The 16,831-nt window shown below is 33.8% G+C and overlaps 1 long non-coding RNA gene across 1 annotated transcript; it reads right to left on the bottom strand.

The window, feature by feature from the left end:
- Positions 1 to 6,480: 6,480 nt before the first annotated feature.
- On the bottom strand, positions 6,481 to 12,114 carry LOC127847046 (uncharacterized). The gene is made up of 6 exons (XR_008033796.1): positions 12,046 to 12,114; positions 11,865 to 11,932; positions 11,442 to 11,672; positions 10,166 to 10,216; positions 9,611 to 9,664; positions 6,481 to 6,994 (listed from the first exon to the last, which is right to left on the bottom strand). It is a non-coding gene; the product is annotated as an uncharacterized LOC127847046 (long non-coding RNA).
- Positions 12,115 to 16,831: the final 4,717 nt, after the last annotated feature.

Below are 16,831 nucleotides of genomic sequence, written 5' to 3'. Positions count from 1 at the left end.
AAGTTCCATCCCCGTCCCGGTCACAATAACTCATTATTTGGTTATACTATCTTTTAAACGGAAATGCTTACTCCCGATGTAATGATAAAGTAGGGCTATTGTCTGTTATTTCCATGATTGTACATTAGAACTGTTCAAGTAGCGTTACAAGGAACATGTATATTGGTTATCTGGCCGTAATATGTCTAAAAAATAACACAAAGGAATAAGCAAAAAAACAACAACACTTTAACCTATTTATATGTATATGTGACATAGTGTGGTATTGTATGAAGTAATTGCATATGCAATACAGAGAAAACTGAAGAACCAAGACGGGACACATTACAAAGCATGTATATGGTTATGCTGATTTTAAGTTTGTAATCCTGAACATGAATTAACATCAACCATGCAGATATGGCGAAACAATCAATCCCGCGAAAAGATGATTACTTCCAGTTTAGCGCTCATAGCAAATAGTATGTATTTTCGCAGTTTTGAACCAATTAAAAAGATTATTAACTATTTACAGGCCAAATATCCATCTAAGTAGACTAATTGTTTCAACAATGTGTGCTTGATCTCCATATATTGTTAGTGACATTTTTAACGCATATGATGTCCATTACTGTTTACCTTAGTATTATTGTTTTTTAACCTTTAATTTTGAATATGATTGTTGTATGAATAATAAACAAGTTGCACTATGAGTATTATCATTTATATGTTAAATATGTTTAATATAATAAAACGAAGTACACGTTTTGTTTTAAAACGCTGATAATTATTTGTGAAACAAACATTTACCAAAGGTTAGTAATGGACCTAATTGCGAGTTTTTGATCTAACAATATTGTACTCGCAACTTTTAAAATAAGTATGTAAAGTCACTTACTGAAAATATTTGTATTTACGTGTAATTAATAATAAATCTACTGTTGTTCGAGAACATAAAACACTGAAGATGATAAAAAATAGTCTATATGTGTTAATGAGATTTTCATTTCTAAACATGATTAACATCACATATTTGTAAAATGAAACCAGTTATCTATGTGAGCATGTTACTTTATATAGAAATGCAATAAATGTGTTTTATATGCTTTTGAGTTGAAGCCGAACCACACAAAAGTCGCCACAAACTTACAGCACTCGATAATTGCAATACTGTGCAGTTCATGATGGCCTGTTGCAAATTATAAAACACATAAATAATGGATTAATGAAACACAAAAATAGTGTCTAGAGACACATTCTTGAATATAGTTGCTAGTGTGTTATGTACATGTAAGGCAGCCGACCCGTTTTCGTTTCAATGCATACTTTATATAACAACACAGCGACACACTTATTATACGAGAAACAACAAACGTATTATACGAGATATAGTCTGCGAATATGATGTGCATAGAACTTTCGTTAAAATCACAGGCAGCAGTATCATATATTTGCCCCCCCCCCGGGACCCTACCCCCCCCCCCCCGAGCTTACCCCAGGGGTTCCAGATTGTTAAATGTACACCTATTGAATATGGTTTGACTTTTCAACAACAAATATTGACAAAAATACACAGTTTGAAAAAATAATCCTCGTATAGGTATTATTGACGATGCTGAAACAGCATCGTCCAAGGTATGATAACCATCATAAAAAATTCACAATAGCGACCTATGTAAAAGACCGAGCCAGTCCGATTGAGATAACTCGATTTTTCAGTTACTTCCCTTTTGCATTCGCCACTGCGTAGGTTTTGGCTCGTCATTGATAACATTCTCCTAGCAGAGTTGTCGTTCGTGTTTCAACATCCAACAATGGCCGCCCCCATGAGAGTCTCGATTCAAAACTTTCTTACTGCATAAATTGGCTTGTTTCGCTATTTAGAAGCTGTCATTTAGTATATATGAATTATGTATTCACTCAATCTCCGCTTATGACAACAATAGTTGGAATTCGAAGGATATATACTCGATGTGAATGAAGGACTTACTTGATCATAACAGCTTTACACGGCAAAACTGGTATACTGTCATTTTCAGTTATCAATATAAGTCACACTGTGCTTTATAAATTGTATTCGAGCATTTTGCGACTTATTGAATGACTATGATACCCGATATCAACATTTCAACGGGGATTTGCAGATCACCAAGCTGTCCTGAAATTCAACATTGATTTCAAACACTAGACTGGTTTGTACTCTTTTTTAGTGTTAGTACTTTTTATCATTTTAAAGTTAAATGAACTGTGTCACAGTTAAAGAGACATTAAGGCGATTGTGGCCAGTTTGGATCTAGATCAGCCTGCAGTCGCTTGAAAGCTGTTTGCTGAAAAGCGTTTTTCTGACAATAACAAATAATTTAATTGGATACTTATTTGACTGCGCTTTTCCTGTGACCTGGCTCAAATAATAGAATTGTCATTAATCAAATTATTTATTTCGAACATTAATCAATTGTTTTCCTTGTCCCTCGGGATCAATGACTCTAACACTTCCCTGTTGAGAATAGAATACTGCTAAAGGCGATGCTAGAGGGCGTGAGAGATGTTGCACCTTCCAGTATCGCTCGATTGTTCATTGTCGGCTCGGTTACTACGTACATATACCCCGGGTACTCTTAAGTATACTTACATGTATCCCGGGTACGGTAAATATACTAAAATGAACCCGGGAAATTTCACCCTAAATCAGTCGTTGTCGACTTTTTTTTGTAATAATTATATATACACATTTATTTTCTGTAGAATGGCCTCTATATTATCGGAACACATACTCAAAAAGCATGTTGATGCAGTGTTTTTTGAAGAGAAGTGTGTTTAAGATAATCGGTTGCGCGTTTTACGACATCGGATTTTGGGCGCGAATACAACTCGGGTACAGTCTCATATGAACCGAGTACAATTACGTTTATTTACCGTACCTGGGGTACATGTAAGTATACTTAGAGTACCCAGGATACATGTAAGTATACTTAAGAGTACCCGGGGTACATGTAAGTAGTACCAGAGCCGACAATGACCAATCAAGCTCCATTATCCCTCATGAGCCGACTCAGGAAACCGAGTCGGCAATATTTGACTTAATTTTTGGTTTGGTTGCTCTTGAGGGATCGAACATTTCAGATTCTTCCTAAAAGCCCTACGGGTTTGATCCCCAGAAGCGACATTGAAAACTAGAATACTTTGTTATCTAAAAGGCTGCTAAATCTGATATACAATGATAATGTGAATTTTCTCTCACATGATGTTCATCAGTCATATTATATAAAAACTTACAGCAGTAGTAAACAACTGGACAATAATTAATGAACGCATCTTTCATTTGTCTTTGACACTTTGATTTTGACATTGCCTAGATTTAAATATGTGACTGGACTTTACCAGCACTCTTGTAACAGAGCTAAAGTTTAAATGTACCATTGAAGATCACCTAAATCCAGATTTGCTATTATAGACGTGTGGAAAGTTTTACGGGTGTGACAAGTAAGCAAAAATTGGTCATTACCCAGAGGCCAATGACCGTATTAAAACAAGAAAAATCAGTGCCTGATTTAGATTTCCTTAGATAGTTCAATAAAAACTAATTTCATAAGCCTGGTAACAGTTTAACGGTAATGCTACCAATGTGTCACACCAGGGCCTTGAATTTGAAATCTAGGACATGCATGGTCATTTCTTCATGAGATCAGGACACACAATTGTATTTTAAGTCCTTAATTGAACTGGCTATAGTTCTCAGATTATTATAAGCTCAATCAGTATATTTATATCATTATTTATGCTTTGTGTGTTGTAAACATATACACAATCATTTACTTACATGATAGCAATAAATAATATCAAAGCTACCCATACTATAAAGGTCATTGACAAAGCCTATGGTCAAAATGTGAACACATTGAGTGTAATCGCCCTCTCGTGCCAGCAAAAACAATACGTTGACAGGTTGTCATTTTTGACAGTTCTACTTTCACTTTCATTTTGTGATATCAAACAATTAATAATTATGTGGCTGAGGAAAATATCGCCATTGCTTTTTATGCCCCTGGTAGGGTGGCCTATATCAGTTGAACTGTCAGTCAGTTAGTCAGTCAGTGTGTCAGTCTGTCTGTCCGTCCGAAAACTTTAATGGCCATAACTTTTTTAATATTGAACATAGCAACTTGATGTTTGGCATACATGTGCATCTCATGGAGCTGCACATTTTCAGTTGTGAAAGGTGAAGGTGAAGGTCATCCTTCAATGTCAAATGTCAAATATAAAGCGTCGGTCTGTCTGTCCGAAAACTTTTACATTGGCCATAAGTGTTTCAATATTGGCGTGCATGCGTATCTCATAGCGCTGCACATATTGATTGGTGAAAGGTCAAGGTCATCTTTCAAGGTCAAGGTCAAATGTAAAATTTTGCAATATTGAAGATAGCAACTCCATATTCGGCATGCATGTGTATGTCATGGAGCTGCACATTTTGAGTGGTGAAAGGTCATGGTCATCCTTCAGGGTCAAAGGTAAAATATATGGCTTCAAAGCTGCGCAGCAGGGGGCATTGTGTTTCACAAACACAGCTCTTGTTTAATATATTTTCTGCACATTTCTTCGAAAAACTTACATCAATACACGATTTTCTTCGTTAATTCAATAATTCCTGACAGACTTGTGTACATATTTCGCTTACATTTTGACGCGCGTAGGTAGGACCTCATTACCGCTTCCGAAATGTGTATTCATACTATTGCCTTCGAGGAACTTATCTGATGTTTGACGGAAAGGGCCGAAAATGTGCGAGTGTGGGTCAAGTTCCCCACAAGTACTACTTTTCCGTTCCCCCAATTTTTTTCAGTACCTAAAATTTTTCGTACCCAATTTTTTTTCGTACCCATTTTTTTTTTCGTACCCAATTTTTTTTTCATCCACAAATTTTTGTTCGTACCCAAATTTTTTTTGGTCCCAATTTTTTTTTCTCAAATATTTGTTCGTACCCAAATTTGTTTTCATACCCAATTTTTGTTCGCAAAATTTTTGTACCAAATTTTATTTTTCGTACCAACATACACAATTGTGGTGATTGTGGTGATGTAGATAAAATTAACTTGATGCTTTTATATCCATCCTATCAAAGGCATCGTCACACCAGTACTGTCAGTACTTTGATATATACACAAGGTATCAAACGCACTATATGCCTCTTGCTGAAAGATTGTGGAACACTGGACGTGACCTTTTTCATCGAAAACACACATGTTCCCATGCAGTTGCCGACGAAATCCAACTGGATTCGTTAAAAGACAGTAAAAGCAACGTGATTACACAACTAACCGATCACCTGCTCGGCTAATAACTTTTATATTCAATTAAATTAGACTTTCTCGCTTTATAACGAATTCATTTGGATTTTGTCGGCAACTGCATGGGAACATGTGTGTTTTCGATGAAAAAGGTCACGTCCAGTGTTCCACAATCTTTAAGCAATAGGCATATAGTGCGTTTCATACCTTGTTTATATATAATACCTATACGAGGGTTATTTTTTCAAACTGTGTATTTTTGTCAATATTCGTTGTTGAAAAGTCAAACCATACACAATAGGTGTACATTTAACAATCTGGAACCCCTGGGGTAAGCTCGGGGGGGGGGGGGGGGTGGTAGGGTCCCGGGGAGGGGGGGGGGGCAAATTTATGATACTGCTACCTGTGGTTAAAATAACTCAGTCTGAGAATTAACCACTAAGAAATTATTATAATCGGACGATAATGCTTAGCTGGACTAATGCATTTCAGTGTAATACAAGTATTAAGTAGGTAGATTCAATAGAAAAAAGCTCACTGCTCATCATTCGAAACATATGAATGCATATGTTGTTTACCCACATTAAGAAGAAATATTTCCCTTTAGTCAAATTGTCGGTGTTTGGTCTTTTTCTTAAAGTATGCGATTGATTTTCGGTCATCAACATGCTCTATTAACTAGCAGCCAAATGATTATGCGACCAGCTTTCAAAGCTCAGTAGATTACAGTTTTTTAGCTCAAGTTTCAGCATACATTTTTTTTACGTGTTTACGTACCGATTTATAAAAAGCGTTTCAGAAACTTATCGACAAAAATCGCGGGCGGCCTTCTACAACAAGCTGCCGACAATATAAAAAGTGCAAGCAACCATTGTTTGCCTTTGATCAAAAGTTGTGGTACTTTTTTCCCCGCAAAGCATTGTATTTGGCCAACGTTTGCACTGTTTTAGAAGCCGGCATCTTTTAAAGCCGCATGTTTATATGAGTAGATTTTTATAATTATTTACATTTATTTATTAGCAGTCATGTTTGTTTGTTTTTACTGTCAAACACTGTGTTGCCAGAAATTGCATTTCATGCTAAATATATAAATTGTGTGTGAGGCCATTAGTTATTGGATATGATCAGATATACTGAACATGATCTTTATTTTAAATTGTACACATGATTAACTAAACAATTTATTTTCGTGTAGATTTAAGCATTTATTGTACATGTAAATAACTTGCTTAGTATAAAGGGAAAAGGTTATAACACTTTTATCATTACGGCTTCGTTATGGCGACACTTAATATAATGCTGTCACATTTTTTCGGTCTTACAATAATTACTTATAATGTAAAGCATTGTTGTATTGCTTCTCCGATAATAGTGTACGTTACAACATAGCAAGGACATATACAGATAAAACAAACAAACACACACCTACGCTCGAACGTACACACGCACGCAAGCACACACACACACACATGTGTATTAATATATATGCTTACAACCAGATATTGTAACAATCTGCAGTATTAAAATGTAGTGTTCGAACTTGAAAACAACAATATAAAATATGAAACAAAACAAATGAAGCAAAACGGTATTTGATAATTCTTTAAAGATAGTGAAGTGCGTTGTTTCAGAATCGCATGTTTGAATTTGTAACATACTGCAGAGTCTTGTATAAGGCAAACTATTTAATTCGTCCAAAGGTTCCAGTACATAGGAATCTGCAAGAAAATCTGAAAAAGATGCGATCACTTATTTTATTACAACATATAATAAGTTTCAATTCCAATCATAAACATTTTGTAAACAATTTGCATGAACGTTATTTCTGTAAGTTCTGTTCTTAAATAATATTAATGCAATTTAGTTCGACAGTACATTGCGCTTGTGGCATATGACAAAACAATTTACTTTCATCACATTGCTGGAAAAACATTCGATTTAAACATTTTGAATAAACTAATTTCATTGTTGACTTTTTCAACATTTCGAATGTTTATATCAAATATTCTGCTCATTTGTAAAATGTTTGTTTTAAAAAGTATATGTTCAGGTCATTCCTTTCTGACAATTTGTACATGTGGATTTGCACGATATTTTGACCCATCCGAGTAAAACGAGCTTATTTTGTGATAATCGTTCCGCGTACTTTCTTTACTCATGTTTGCGATTGAAAATTTTTGATTATAAATCAAAGATCAACAATTATTATTTAAACTAGTTCTTCTTGAATGATCTGAGCTTTTATTAGTACAAAGTTATTGTTAAGAGTTCTTCCTAATAACAACCTTTTTTTCATTAAAAAGGTATGCCTCGCATATGTATATAAAATAGAATTCAATAAACCTAATACATCGTTACAAAGACAAAACATGTTACCATCGATACCAATTTGCGTGTTAATTGTGGATAATACTAAAAATAAGATAGATAAAAACGTAATCAAACCTAAAGCTGAAGTTTTTATTTTACTCCTCCTTCTATCTTACGAAGGTTCCGATGTATTAGGATTGGTTGATTAGACACGAGATCCATCTCTCGGAGGATTCCGGAGATGGACGATAGCGTATTTTCGAAATCGGAACACTTTTTCAATTGCAAAAGTTACACATCCGCATGAACCATTGACCTGTTAGAAACTTTATGTTATGTTTTATATATTAAGTATATTTATATAATATGTTTGTGTTTATTTTTGCCAGAAAAAAGTTTATGTTGCTTAGGTTACCGATAAAAGTTCAGTTGAAACTCCCAGCAACCCGGAGGGTCAATGGCTGCGAGTTGGATTATTGCAAATGTATTTATTTCTTGGAAAATAATTGTATGTATTGTAGTTTGATTATGAATGTTGTTAATTAACCGCGGCGTATGTTTTACTCGGATAAACTTCCTGCTTTTTCGTCAAGGAAATATATATATATATATTGATGCATATTTGTTTCGTGGGCAGTACCGCGTTGTTTCTGTGGTCAACTTCCATTATTTATTCATATGTTTCCTTTCATCCACATCATCAAATAAAGATTGGGCAAACGTACCAAAGGTAAACACACAAAAATATGATTATTATAAGCTTTTATTATAGAACTTTGTAATATGCAACACGATGATGAAGAACTTACGCATTAGTTCATGCCATGTATGAGAACACTTGTTAATCTGCACAGATCTCCGAATATCCAGCATGACCCATGATACATTTTAGATAGATTTCAACTTTCATAAGTTGTGGACAAGTATGTTGTCACTTATTAAATTATGTGTTAATGACGTGTTGTTTTATTTGTAAAGCAGTGCAAACAAGTTGTATGAAGATCATTTTCAAAAAAAATATATGTTGGTCAAATTTACGTTTTAAACCAGATAAATTGTTATATTGCATACTTAAAAGGACCTTTTCACAGATTTTGGCATGTATTGAAGTTTGTCATTAATCAGTTCATATTGATAAAAGTAAACTTTTTTATTTAATTTGTCAATTTAACAAAACGTGAAAAGGCCCCTTTAACAGGTCAGCTTTCATTAAATATCTGTAAATATTAAGTTTGATTGGCATGAGTGAATGTGCAATAACTAATGGCATGGATGTTTATTTTCTTGTGTTTTTAACAGTGTGTCAACCATAAGTATAAATTTGAAGCATGTTAATACCTCTTAGTGAATATAATTAAAGTATGTTAAGGGAATGCAATGGACAAAAACCTCGGTTTGTAAATTTTAATATGTTATCGTATATTCTTTCAAGTCTATGCTACCGTCTTTGTGAAATAAATACGTGCCAAGTACTGTCCTGCAACCTCTACATTTTTTGTGTTGAAATAATGTGTACTATTGTACTATTTGCAAAATAACTTTTGATTTTATACACGCAGTTATTCGAAGAATAGAACCTCATTTCTGTAAAATATGCCACTAACGTTAAATTGAACAATGAAGTATAAATAAGTTACTCCATAATGTACCCTACCATGTTTTACTATATACAAAATAATTTTGTTGAGAGCTAAAGGTCATCTGGTGCAAGTGATCAAATCATTCTGATCTTTGTGATAAAATCAAAATCGTTATTAAGGCCTAGAACATAACATTGTCATTAATTTGTCAATAATAGGAATTAAGCGCTCCCATTTCAGTTTGTGATTTGTTAAATATAACAATTGCATAATATAACTGAGCAAAACAGTCATATTTTTAACAGATTGATCGACATCTCTATCCCCGCCACACATATTAAGATACTTGGGTATAGATATACGATTAAATATATGTTCTTGACTTTTAGCAATGTATTTTTTTTATTGTTTTTACTTTAAATTGTTTTTTAATGAAACATTACTTAAAATACTCACACAAACAGCATATGGAATAAGCATCAGCAGTGCAAAGGGGCAAAATTTCCATATCTGCAAACAATAAGATAAAATATCAATCGTTTAAACGTTTCCAAACACTTTTTCAATTTCTGACTTTTGTTTATAATTATCATTCTGCAAACTGCGAAAAATTACCTTTAATGCACAAATGAGTTGAATATCAACAGTCTAGGTGTTAGTCACGACACAAGACAAAATTTAAATGTCCACATTTAGTTCTTTAATTATATTTATTTGTGGTGCTCATATTTACAATAATTGTGATGCCTCGTCCTCAGTAATCTGTTTTACAGAGTGTACCATGTATTTATCTAAAACATATCAATGATTATAAGAATGTTTGATGTGTCAAACATGTGTATAGTATGGATACATTTTGTATCAACGTAAATGTGCGTATAGTATTCATATCATTGTTTATAAATATATATAATTGTTATTGGCACATAAATCTTTACAGTGGATTTACTTATAAAAATGTATATGGAATATAAATAGAAAGGGTGTTGTAATATTGAACGATTTTCGAACCTGATTGATGCTGAACCACATAATAACAGCTGGGAAAGCGGAGGAAGCAACCTGCAAAAAGAGATAAATCAAACACATGCTTAAGGTCGTATTAAATGTTTCTAGCATTATCCTATACAAGATTCATTTATTCAAATATAACTGCCAAGTTGCATAATCAGGGACATATTTGTCTAGTTCTAGCCATATAATCAAGCTTTTTAACACGTTGCTACATATATAAGTCAACATAGATACCATATTATATTAAAACTGTGTTAGTTATCAACTGGGTTTGACAGATAACTTCACACATATACATTTTTACTTTACATTTTTATCTTTTCAATAATGACATAAAAGTTGAGCAATTAAAGCAAGATTTAGATGTGTTAAATTCTTACAAAATGGCTGTAGCTCGATAGAAGGTTACTTCACTACGTTGGTTCAAATTAATAACGCACAAACAATGCGCAATATAAAACGTTTAGTGGCACACACAATGGATTTATAAATATTTCGTACATTGTGAATAGTCAGAAAAGAAACGTAAACCGTGCATTTGCGACTAATTGGATTCGCTTCTGTAAATATCTTTGGTAACTTGTTGTGGGCATATTTTAATTTGCTTACTCGTGAAAGCAGCGTTGCTTAAAATGGTTTGGAAAGGAATATTGATTTTTAGATTGATGATATTGACCAAGGAAAGTTCTACGTTTTTAAAATAACGTTTTTCAAAACCGATATGACCCTTAAGCAAATGAATATATGTTTACATGTTTAAACAAGATGTCGTGTTCATTGAAAGATACTTTATATAACCACCTTGGTTTAAATCATTTCTACACAAAGCTTAATGATATCGAAACATATGCGATACAGAATGGCTGAATATAGTGTTAATATAAAATGCGGTTTTGATATTTAACCTAACAAAGCAATGTGGTGTAATCTAAAACAATAACAACAGTTAATCTGGACGTGTATCGTTCCATAGGGCAGCCAAGTCGTTGTGGATTTGTGTTTGATACATGACATGGTTCATTTGCATAGATTTATTGTTTAACCTATTTATGCCTAGCGTCTAGAAAAAAGGCCTTGGCAAACAGCGTAAACCCAGATGAGACGCCGCATGATCGGCGTCTCATCTGGGTCTGCGCTGTTTCCTAAAATGAATTTCTGTAAGAAAATATTCTAAATATAGAAATCAATATTCTAGACATCCCTTATTTTTGGAAATAAATTGATCCAGTTTAAGGGTGGGATAATCCACTTGGCATAAATGGGTTAAACTTACCCATGCAACCACACGACGTCTCGGAGCCCGTGCATCTAAATCTGGCCTTCTATAAAACTGGATGGCGAACGCCACTGCGCCGACAATGTACAAAGCGCTTATAACACACAACAAAGTGGCTTTGTTTTGAAGTCGAAGGAGCAAAACTTCGCATTTTGCCAGCGCACATCTCTCTTTCGTACAGTTTACATGTATCCAAATGCACATGCAGACCAGCATAGCGTGTTGAACCTGGTGAGGACAAGAATATGGTTAACAATTTATATACTGTTCTTATGAAAATCCGACTGTTTTAGAATGAAATTTTTTAAATATTAATCGCGTAGAGATTAATAAAATATTGTGTCCATATTTTGTTTTAATTAGATACAAGTAAAAAGTTGTTTTAAAATAGAAAGTAAGACTAAAAACAAAAGATCTTACAGCGAACGCTTTGCTTAAATTAGATCCAGAAACACGAAACATGTCCATTGTCGCTGATATCCGCAGCTCTGTAAATCAAAACAATATCAATTATTTTCGGAAAATAAAAATATGTGAAACTTAACCGAGCAATTCAATCTTTACCAAAGTGAAACAAATAAACTTGTATATGATGTTATACCTTTCCTTAATGAGCGATAGCATTCACAACAAATTGAATGAACCTATTCAAAATTGTGTTTTGTATAGGCAATCCCAAAGATCGAATAACGACTTAAGGTTTGACATGAGATCACCTACTTGGAATCCCTTTGTTTTGATAATAGTAAACAACAATACAGTAATAAAAATACTACACTTCTGTAGAGCACAGCTAATACTTGCACATATTTCGCATGACATAAATACAAGAACTAATAGAGACGCATTGCACACACATATAATAAGAAATGTCTCACATAAGGAAATAGTTGACATGTTATCGTGAGCAACTTGTGCTGTTGTCTACCGAAATGTTTTGCATTTTACCTTAAGAGTAAATTTTACACTATTTACATGCGCGATAAAATATCAAAACGCCCAAGGTAAACAATTTTCATTAATAAAGAAAACTAAAAAGATCAAACTTTGTATAATTACATGTATACAATATTATGTTAACGTCCAAACATAACAAGTCAGCACTGTCACTACCTGTTGCAATATCGTAACGAGTATATTATCATGTTCACGAGACAGGGAAACCGCAACAATTATTCCAATGGACACTGCATCGGTTAACTCGTTCTGGGAACCCATATACCCTGCGCACTATGCGCATATTTCGAAGCTTTTTAAAACAATACTTTTTTTTTAAAATATGATCAGGTTACAGAACCTGATAACATTTATTGCTTTATATTGGCTTTTATTCATTGTAAATACATTTGAATATTTATGAAGTCTTTACAATGTTGGCATGTACTTTACAATAAATTGTTTGTCTTCGCATTCGTAAGTACAGTCATCGCTCCAGGTAAACGTTGGGAAGACAATACGTTTATAATGCGTTTCAATGCATCAACATACGTGTCTATACATTTCTGTCTGCTGCTTACCAATTTTCCGAATAGTTTGATAGTTTAATGTGTTTGCTTCAGTCGTTATGTCTATGGTAATTAATTGATACACATTATATAAATATAAAGTTCGAACGAACTGGTCACTAGAATACATGTAATGTACATGTGGTTATAATACATAAAAACATAGTTAAACATATTGCAGTTACGGTGTTCTATTCACAAAAAGACATCTTCATGTTATCACGTAAATCTATATCGAGTGAAAGTATAGCATACACATGTCTAAAATGTCTAAATTATTGTTATATTTTAAAGATAATTGCACAAAGTATTACTTAGACGGACACTTACATTATTTATTTTTATTATTCATGTTTTTATTTTCTTTGAAGAGAATTGTAAATCGTAATTAAATTGTATTCTCGATTAGGATGCATTAAAATTATATTAGTTTGTGTGAAAATTGTGTTAGATTTTCGTCGTTTTTATTTTTATTTTACGACGGTCGATTATCGTAAATTGTAAAGCGTGTACAGCAACTCTGAAGTTTGTAATTGTAACATTTTAAAATATGTAAGTAATTCTTACTTGAATAACAAACTGTAATGTGTACCTCTACTTGCATTGAAAAAAGTAACAATTGACGTTGAATTAATATTTACAGGTGCACTAGTTAACTAATCATCGACCCCTAATATTGTTAAATACCTCTTCTTTGATTTTCACTCTGCGCCTTTGAACATTTACCAGACTGTTCTCATATGAAAATCGACCATGTATTAACTCAAGAACAATCGTCTTTGTATAGGACAAAGTCATAAATGGGTTCCTCTATTGCACAGTTATTATTACTGTAACACGAAACGCAAATGCATATTTGATGAAAATATAATACTAACGACACGCGAAATGCTTTACATCGATATGCGCATTTGTAACTTGAATTTGTGCACTTTCATGCAACAGCTCATGTTATTTATTAAACGTATCTATCAGTTGTGAAGGTTGATTTTAAAGTGAGGCGTAATCAAATAACTATCACATTGCAAAACGAGTTTAAGTGCTATCATCAAAAGTGGAAACAATTTAATAAATGATTTAAGTAATAAACTGTGCAATTTTTTATGAGTTATAATATATCAATTCAGACATTTGTAATGTGTTTGCCTATTCATTTGAATCAAATTAAAAGATGAATTCTTGTGTTAAAAGCGGTTGTTTTTATACTTGTTCTATATTAGGGGATATACCGTCGATATTCCGCATTGACATCCGTCATTAAATATAAATGTAAAAATATAGAACTGTATTTCTACATTGCTCTGCTCTCTTTAATATAGTCGCCGTTCGTCCCTCTGTCCATTTCTTTTTTTATGTAATTGAGATTGCGGTGGTCTGAAACGAATTACCGTTTATCGTGCCTGTCCTATTCACTGACCCTAGATAAGCAGGATCCTATATGGTGCACACGCGCACCTGTGTCAGTTCGTTGCGGTCCAATTATGTTTCATGGTGTTATTGCACTTTGATAACTAACGTATCATGTTTCATTTCGTCGCAAACATCAGACCCTTATTCTCTGATTATAATGAAACTTGATATGCAACATCCCTATAGGGGGTCTATGCGCATCATACACAGGTCGTTCCGGTCTATTGCACTTAGGGAGTTTTCGCCCTTTTGTTTTCAATGTGTCAATTTGTTTCCGAGCAAAATATCAGACACATATGATCCCAAAAGAATGAAAGTTGGTAAGCAGCATCCATTTTGGGAGGATATATGCTTTCTTGTCATGTCGTCCAGGAGTGCATTTTCAGGTTGTTCCGCTCCCTCAAATATTTGTTCAGGCAAAGTCAACAACACAATTCAGTTGCATATTTAATTACATGTAATGCATAACGGAAATATATATATGCAGGCTTTTCCACCAGGCGGTTTTAACACAGCGGCCTCGCGTTGCTTGGACGTCAAAATTTATTTTGCCGCGGCGCTTGTTTTTCCGATCATGTCGCCGCGACGCTTAAAATTCACTGGCACTTAAAGGCTCTGATTCGAATACTGTCTGCCTTCGGCCAACAATCAATAAAAACACACACGCGCTTATAAGCTGTGTGTACATAATGGGCATTGATAAGACGTGTGAACGATCGTACCCGGACAAACGGGACCCGATCAATCCGTACCCTGCGTTTTGTTTTTGCATTCAAGGACAATGGGCCCCTCGTAAATGTGTCGACCAGGACGATGGCAGCCACTAAAATTGTCTGCTAGGACAATCGGCACCAGATGAAATTGGCGCTGCAGAAATCATCGTACTACTCTTGCTGCTTTCCGGGTTAGAGGCCTAATTCAGCTGTAGCGCGTCGTTCCCAGAGGTACTCGAATACAAATCAATTGGTCAAATTATCGTGGCGCTGTCGAATGCGTCCCATCCATTAACCACGTCGCCCAGAAAATCTAACCAAACCCAAAGCAAACAGTATAATCGAATGTGCATGGTGGCGAATGTCCTGTATAAAGGAGTTGATTATCCGGAGCTGCAAATGATCGGATTGCAGCTTAAAAATAAGTCGGGAGCCGATTGTCTTGCCCTTATAGCCATACACGTTTTACTAAGTAAGTTTGATAAATTTGATTTAAAACCTAGAATTTATTGCCAATTATTTTATGCCTTTGTTGGATCTACGTTAAATTATGCAGCAGAAACATTGGGGTATGCAAACGCGAATACATTGGAAGATTACACTTAAAATTGTGCAAAATAATACTTCATGCTAAACCTAATACGTGTTATGCCAAAGTTTATGGCCAATTGGGTAGAAACCCACTATATAATAATAGGTACATCCGTATTTTAAATTATTGGTTTAAGCTTATATGTACAAATACTTTTATTTAAAAATAGGTTTATGAACAATCACATGATAACTATTTTAAAGGTAATCCTAACTGGGTATATACAATTAAGCTGATGTTGAAAAATAATGATTTAGCGGATGTGTTTAATAACATTCAAAAAATTAACCATAAATAATTTGTAAATATTTTAAAACAACATGTAATTGACACCTTCAAACAAAAAATGGCTTGGTACCATAGAAAAGTACTCTGTTTTAGAAATTTATATGCAATTTTAACAAACGCTGGAGTATGAAAAATATATCTTCATGTTCTCCCAAAAAGTCTAAGATTCTATTTTTGTAGATTGCGCATTTCGGCACACCCAATACGTATCCAGTCAGCTAGATATGCAAGAAATAATACACAGAAATAGGAACGACACTGCTTATTTTGTAGCACACACGATATAGAAGATGAATATCACTTTGTAGGTGTGTGCCCAAGATACGAAACAATAAGAAAAAAATATATCAAACGTTAATACTATATAAGGGCATATGTATATGTATTTTATCTGCACATGTATGTGACGTGTTTAACGGTATTTTTGTATCGGAACTTCTCCCGATAAATGGACAGAGGGTGTTAAATTAAAAAAGATGCTGTTCACAATGTTAATAACTATAGAGGGATTGCCTTAGTTAGTTCCTTTTCAAAATATTTACCACGATTTGAAACAGGCGAATTGAAACTTTTGCAATTAAAACACTATCATTTCGAATGCGCAATTCGGATTTACAGAAGGTTATTCAACTTTTGATGCTATATATGTATTGATGTCTATTGCGCAAAATTATTTAAATGAAAATAAACGTTTGTATGTTATATACGTCGATATGTTAAAATGTTTGATAGTTTATACCGTTTGCATTATGGTTGAAATGTTTAAGTCTGATATAAAAGGCAAATTGCTCAGAATAGTGAAAGATATGTATGCTGCTAGTACGCAAATGTTAAGTCAAGTGTAAAATCGCGTTCATCTTATTCGGATTATTTTAGTTA

This window comes from Dreissena polymorpha, chromosome 10 (assembly GCF_020536995.1).
Source record: "Dreissena polymorpha isolate Duluth1 chromosome 10, UMN_Dpol_1.0, whole genome shotgun sequence".
Lineage (NCBI taxonomy): Eukaryota > Metazoa > Mollusca > Bivalvia > Myida > Dreissenidae > Dreissena > Dreissena polymorpha.
This window is presented reverse-complemented; position numbering and strand designations above follow the sequence as displayed.